Genomic DNA, 6,515 nt, shown 5'->3' with positions numbered 1-6,515 from the left:
GTTTCTTGGTGGATGCTGGGAGAGAACATCAGCTATGGGCTCACTTTCAGTCTGCTCCATGAAACTCATATGTTTTTTCATTGGTTGTTTTCTTTTTAAAATCCTTTGGCAAATTTAAAGCTTACCAGAGGAGCAAATGGGTATTTTTTAAATCTTCCGACCTATTTCTCAGTTTTCTTTTTAGAAAGTTGTCATTTCCATCATGAGCACCGTGGCTGAAAAAAAATATCAGGCCACAGCCTTTTTTTTGTGCTAAATAACGCATTTTCTGCTATCGCACAGAATGGTTTCATATTAAATTTTAAGTGAAATCCTCTATCACCAAGAAGAGTACAAAAAATGCTTGATGTTCCCTGCAATCGCATGGATCTATTCAGAGGTAAAACACCTATTTAATGGTGCATAACCCCAAGGAAAATAAAGTACACGTTATATTAATTCCCATCTAAAATGTCAGGATCGGGCCAGTTAGAAGCACTGGCAGTAGGATATGTGAGATCAAGCTGTAACACAAAGGATCAGTTATTCTGCTGCTGCTGGGGGAGGAGGAGAGCTGTGCCCTCAGCGTGCCCAGACTCAAGAGTGAAAGTTTGACACATGCCAGGACCTTGTGCCTGGCAGTCTCCCTCCTGGCAGCCAGGAAAGGCTGCTAACTGAGCAGCCACCCACCTGCTCTCACATCAATAATCCTATTTGACCCACAGCACATTTTAAAATTCTCATTAGCAGAAATACAGAGACCAAAATTGCTCAGTTTCATGCCCGCTGTGCACAGGTGAGGCTGCCAGCCACAGTTAATATCACCTGTATGAACCAGCAGCAACTGAAAAATAAACTTTTCTATGCACATACGTAAAAAACAAGATTACAAAACTACACTGGAATCTTAATATCAAACAGCAGATTCCCTGCCTGCCACTTCCCACTGAAGAGTTTCCTGATCTGACTAAGCACGCTGCACCAGAAGAGCCACCATTAGCGGAGCAGTGGTGGAAAAAAAGGACCTCTCCCTTTAAAGCAGCTTTAGAAGGAACCCTGAACTTGTTCTGAAGGTACCTCATATCACCATTCTTCATCAAATCAAACAGCAAATGTGGCAACACTTGGCTATGCTAAAAAAATAAGGAAAACCAACAACTGAAGTGATCCAGATTTTGCGATAGATTAGAAGAAGGTCTATTCTGCAGTCACAAATTTTAAAAAGCTCTTCGAAGTCATTCAGTTTGTCAAGTAACTTCCATTAATTCCAGCCTTGGAAGTTACAAAGAGCTGAAAGAATGTTCTCTAAATGTACTCTAAATGCATTATCTTTATTCTGTCATTTACATTCCTCTGTCAGGTAATGAAGTGTGGACCAAACGTCAACATTTCTTTAAGGCAGCATATTTAGACTAGAGCCTACAAGCATAAATAAATACACATGACCTTCACCAGCACAACATTCACTGTCCTGTGACAACTGCTCAGATTAACTCACAGGAGGTGAACAAGGTGACAGATTGGTAAAAAAACAAGCAACAAATATTGATACAAAAAAAAATTTACTCCAGAATTTACTCCAGCAGATAGACCCACAAGTGTCAGCGACATTGCAACTGCAGCTCTCCTGTATGCCCAGCAAAATTCACAGAAGTGGTCCTAATAGCAACAAAAAAAAAAATAACAACACCACTAACATGATACTACAAGCAATCATCACAAACTTCCTTCTATCTACAAGTCTATAAATCCTTTAAAAATACTACATACACTACATCCAAATTATTTTGGACAAAGTACTGCTTGCTCTAGCGGATCCTGTGGTTCTAAAATCAATTCCAGATCTCCACCTTCATTCATTCATTCCCTCAATTTCTCATAACATTATCTGTTAGAAAAGATTTAGCAAGAACAAGCTCTCAGCAGCAACGGTTTGCATCACACAGATCTGATTTACCAATGTAGTCAAAAAAAAGCTTCTACCTTCCAGTCCTGATGCCTGCAGCTCTTTCTCCAAATCTCAAAAAATAGCATTTCCCATTGTTAACAATGAGTTGAAATCCTTTCTAATATATAGCACTGTATCCGCTGAAACTCCATATACAATGGCAGAAAAACAGCATGTTTTGCCTTTGTTTCTCTTTTGGCTAAAAGAAGCAGCTGGTGCCAACAACTTGCTAGAAAAGGGAGCAACTGCACTTGTCGAATTTCCAAGCCAAAAAGCCTCTGGAACATGGCATTATTTTTGTGGGTTGGACAAACATATCACAGATTTCAGCAGCAGCAGCTGGAAATTTAAAATACTTCTCTAGATGCAGTGCTTCTTGTGTACCATGAAACAGCATTCGACCACGTGACAATAAAATATTGTTTACCACTGACAGTTTCAGAATCAAAAGGACAGCATTTATCTATCCATTAATTTTCAAAATGAAATCAGTTAATAGGATATAGGAAAAAATCCTGCTATTATCCCCTTTTGTTGTTGTTGTTGTTGTTTAATAAGCTGTATCTGAAGCTCCCACAGACACAAACAGCGAGAAAAAAAGTAATGCAAGGAATTCTAACTCTATTAGAAGTAAGGGAAAGGTCAGTTCCCTGCAGACAGCTTTTTAGAGATGTGACCCAGAATGACTTCAGTGCAGCCCCAGTTAACCTCCCCTTAGTCTGAGTACAGCACAGTGCTTCCCTGCAAACTGCATTGTAATTGCAGGGAATGGCATAACTTACTCTGGGGTTTAAATGTTTTGAGCAACCTTGAAACATTCACACTAAATGACAGCCATAAAATGACAGACAATCTGTTAAGGAAATTTCTACCTAAAATAGAGCACCAGGCTTCATTTTCCTGTACCTCCCCTAAGCCAATCAACCCCGAATCAACAGAGGTAATATTAATTTCTGTGAAAGCAACCACCAGACTCATTTTTACAGGCTTAAACATGAGAGAGCTGAGAACTTGCATCTGGCTTCCATCGCTGGATGAAGCCACAACCGAGCAATGAGAGCCTGACAATTAACTGCTAATTATAATAAAGGCACCATCTTGTGTAAAGGCTTTAACCTTCTGCTCCTCCCTCTGCCGCAAATCCTGCCCACATGTGACCTTTCTAGGTTAGGAAATGCAAGTACTTTATGGTCTGCATACTCATTTAAATTCTTCACATCGAGGTTCATATCCATAAAATTGATGCTTTACAATGTAAAGGAGAATTTAAACTCACAACTTTGTACCAAGCGCACACCAGCACCCTCGGCTGCCTTCCTCGCTCTGCCACAAACACTCTGAAGAAGAACAATCCAACTACAGCAAAATCCAGATGGTAATTACTACAAGATACAACTGTGCCTTCAAAAGTCACTAAGGAAACCCATGTAGAAATTGCCAATGTGAAGAGGGGTCTGAAAACCAAGTCTTATCACTAACCTAAACCAGGTAAAACCCCAGCCTCCAGTTAAGCTCTTATTTTCTAAAATTTAAGACTACATATCTCTGCAAGAACATTACTTTTCCTTCTCCCCGTTTTTCCAAATCACACATTGATTGTCTTTGCGAATGATTTTAAGTCTTGTGTGTGTGATACGCACCTATCATACTGCTTTATGTTAGCTATTATTTGTATTAAACTTCCTTATTCTTCTTTGTCTTTTGTTTACCACTAAGATATCGCTGACCTTCTGCTCAGATAAGCCTGGAAGAAGAGAACAAACACACAAATTAAAAGCGAATGAAACCTGTTAAATACGAAGCTCACACACACACCTGCATCCAGGATCCCTACGCTATCTCTGTCTACCTGCCCAGCTTTACATTCAAAACGCAGCCATCTCACTTTCGATAGCCCCACCAGCACTCTCCTATGGCATTCTCTGGCTGTTCTTGTGAGCTCCTGCTGCTTATAAAAATACCTTACTGATACATTACAAAATAATGATCATCTGCCCAGAGCTATTTCCTAAGTTATTTTATGCTTCAGTATATGCACTAAAGGCACTGCAAAAAGCTCTGGAAGTCAAGAGATGTACTGATTTACCATTTAGCCAATACATGACAGCATGAGCCACAGAACTCAGATCGTGAAACCATCCCTTACATAAAAAGTTGTTTTTCCTTCAAAACTCTCTTTCAGGAAAGTTATCTGCAGGTATAAGCAAAAACCCCAACATTTCAGATTCTACCTAACAAACATCTTCTAATGAATAACAGACTGCACATAAAGCCTGGCAGAGATGCTAGAGAGGGACTATATGAAACTGCTTGAGTTTGCTTTTTCACATCTCATACTTCTATTTCTGTGAATAGCAGATTCACATTCTTGTGATATTCAAGACAAAACTACCTCAGCACTTCAGGTCACAGACTACTTTTTCAATTTAAACAGACAATAAATTGAAATGCAGGTACTGCAGAATGTTTTCCCTAACCCATAATTTTTCATCTTTTCTTTTTTTTTTAAAAAAAGCTCTGTTTTTTTTTTAAAAAAGCTCTTACTATCAACATCTTATACAGCTGCAACTTGATATTATGGATGAAACACTCAGTGAGATACTTTATGATGACAGAGGGAGAACAAGTATGACAAAGCACCCTTCCAAAAAGGAACCGTGATTCAAAGAATGACAAGAAACATTAAGTTCCACATACAAATCTGATTGCAGTGAAAGTTCTCATGCTGGGCACCAGAGATAGGTTAAACAGAGAGAGGAAGAAAAGGGCTGAAGAAGATAGCAAATGGGGCTGCTAGCTTCTCAGAGTGGGTATTAAATAAAATCAATCTGCGTAATTCTCAAACAAGGACTTTCAACAATAACATTCCTTGAGTGTACAAACAAGAAAAATCCTGGCCAGCAAGGTTTAAGAAGATTAGCGCACAGTTTCTAAAGGTGCATTGGGTCCTTCCAACCTAGAAAGCTTCCCTTATAGTTTAAAACTGAGTTGTCCCAAATTCAACACCAGGCTTGAAAGAAAGCACATCTCATCACTGCAGTGGGGTTTTGCAGCTCCAGGACATGCCACTGCTCTGCCAGCACCAACCAGAACAACTGATGTGACCACAGCTTACCACAAGAATGCAAACACACGAGTACTGTAAGTGCAAACCAGTCCTGGGAAGAGGAAGCATGCACTGCACAAGACAGGAAAGTCCACAGCACACACACGCGGTATCTGAAAGGCCAGTAAAACACAGCTTACACGTGGGCATTTTCTGAAAATCCATTACAACTTCAGCTTCAAATAACTGTAGCAACTATGGAAATACCATAAGAAGTACCCTGAGTAGCCAAAGCCACCAATACCAGCATTTCTACCCTTCCTACCACTGAGATCAACATAACAAGGCGGATATGTAGGACAAGTTCAGTAAAGGAGAATACTTTTCCAGACACATCTTGCATCAGCAGGAATTCATAGTTGTTCTTCTGCAGGATTAGGAGAATCCAGGAACCAAACAACCACACCCAGAGGAACTTCTACTCATGAAATGAAAGGCCATCACCACGTGGCTTAGAGAAGGGTGACAAATCACAAAACTGTCTAAATTTTTGGGAACCAGAGCAGCTAGTGAAAAAAAAATAATTACTAATTACTATGTGACAAAAACTTCATAAATAACCATATTACACACACAAAAAAAAAAACCTGTTTACGTAAGAGACAGTGTCATCAGAAGGCCTATGCAAACGAGCTGTTGCAAACACAGCAGCCCAGTTCCTGCTGCTACCTGATGTTTCAGCTCCCCAGTTCCCTGCATTGAGGCCTCAGTTATTCACAAATCTGTTACTCTAAGTCAAGTTCTTCCACAGACAGAAATTTGAAACATGTAGCATCTAAAACTCTTCATGTAAAAAGGCCTGGTTCCAGGGAAAACAGAAAAACCAGAACAGCTGTTGGGCACTCACAGTTCAGCCAGTTTTGGGAAACCTGAAGATCAACTGGAAAAAGATATTAACATCAGCAATGTAAGAGTGGGTTGCTTTCGATCAGCTGGAAAAGGCAAACACCTCCAAGTGCTAATGGTTTTATAGTATTTGCTAAGTAATATTTCAACGGTTCTTGAGATAAGTGCACAATGGTATCTGCCGAGATTATCTCATCTTTTCGAACTGGTGAAGGCAGCTCATTAGCTCAAAACTATTCGGCAAACATCCGACGAACAGCGGCAAGTTCTTTTAACGGCCCAAGAACATCCACGTGTTTTTCTCATATCCCCGCATCACCTCAGTCAACGACCGCTCCATTCTACAAAGCAAATCCACCACCATCCTCCCCCCGCTGCCCCGGCGCTCGGGAGCCTCCCCGGACCGAACAGCACGGCACTGCATCGCCGCCACATCCCTCAGCCCAGCTCGGTCTGCCGCAGGACGGCCATTCACGCACAACGGGCCGCACTCACTGCCGATCATTAAGGAAGAGCCAAAGCGGCGCTACGCAAACGTGACACAACCGCTACCCTGCAGCAGCGCGTCTTCGGCCTCCTCACGGGCAGCACACCGCTCCGTTCCGTGACGCCAGCACGGAGGCAGCCAGCCACTGT

This window comes from Meleagris gallopavo, chromosome 16 (assembly GCF_000146605.3).
Source record: "Meleagris gallopavo isolate NT-WF06-2002-E0010 breed Aviagen turkey brand Nicholas breeding stock chromosome 16, Turkey_5.1, whole genome shotgun sequence".
NCBI classification, from domain to species: domain Eukaryota; kingdom Metazoa; phylum Chordata; class Aves; order Galliformes; family Phasianidae; genus Meleagris; species Meleagris gallopavo.
This window is presented reverse-complemented; position numbering follows the sequence as displayed.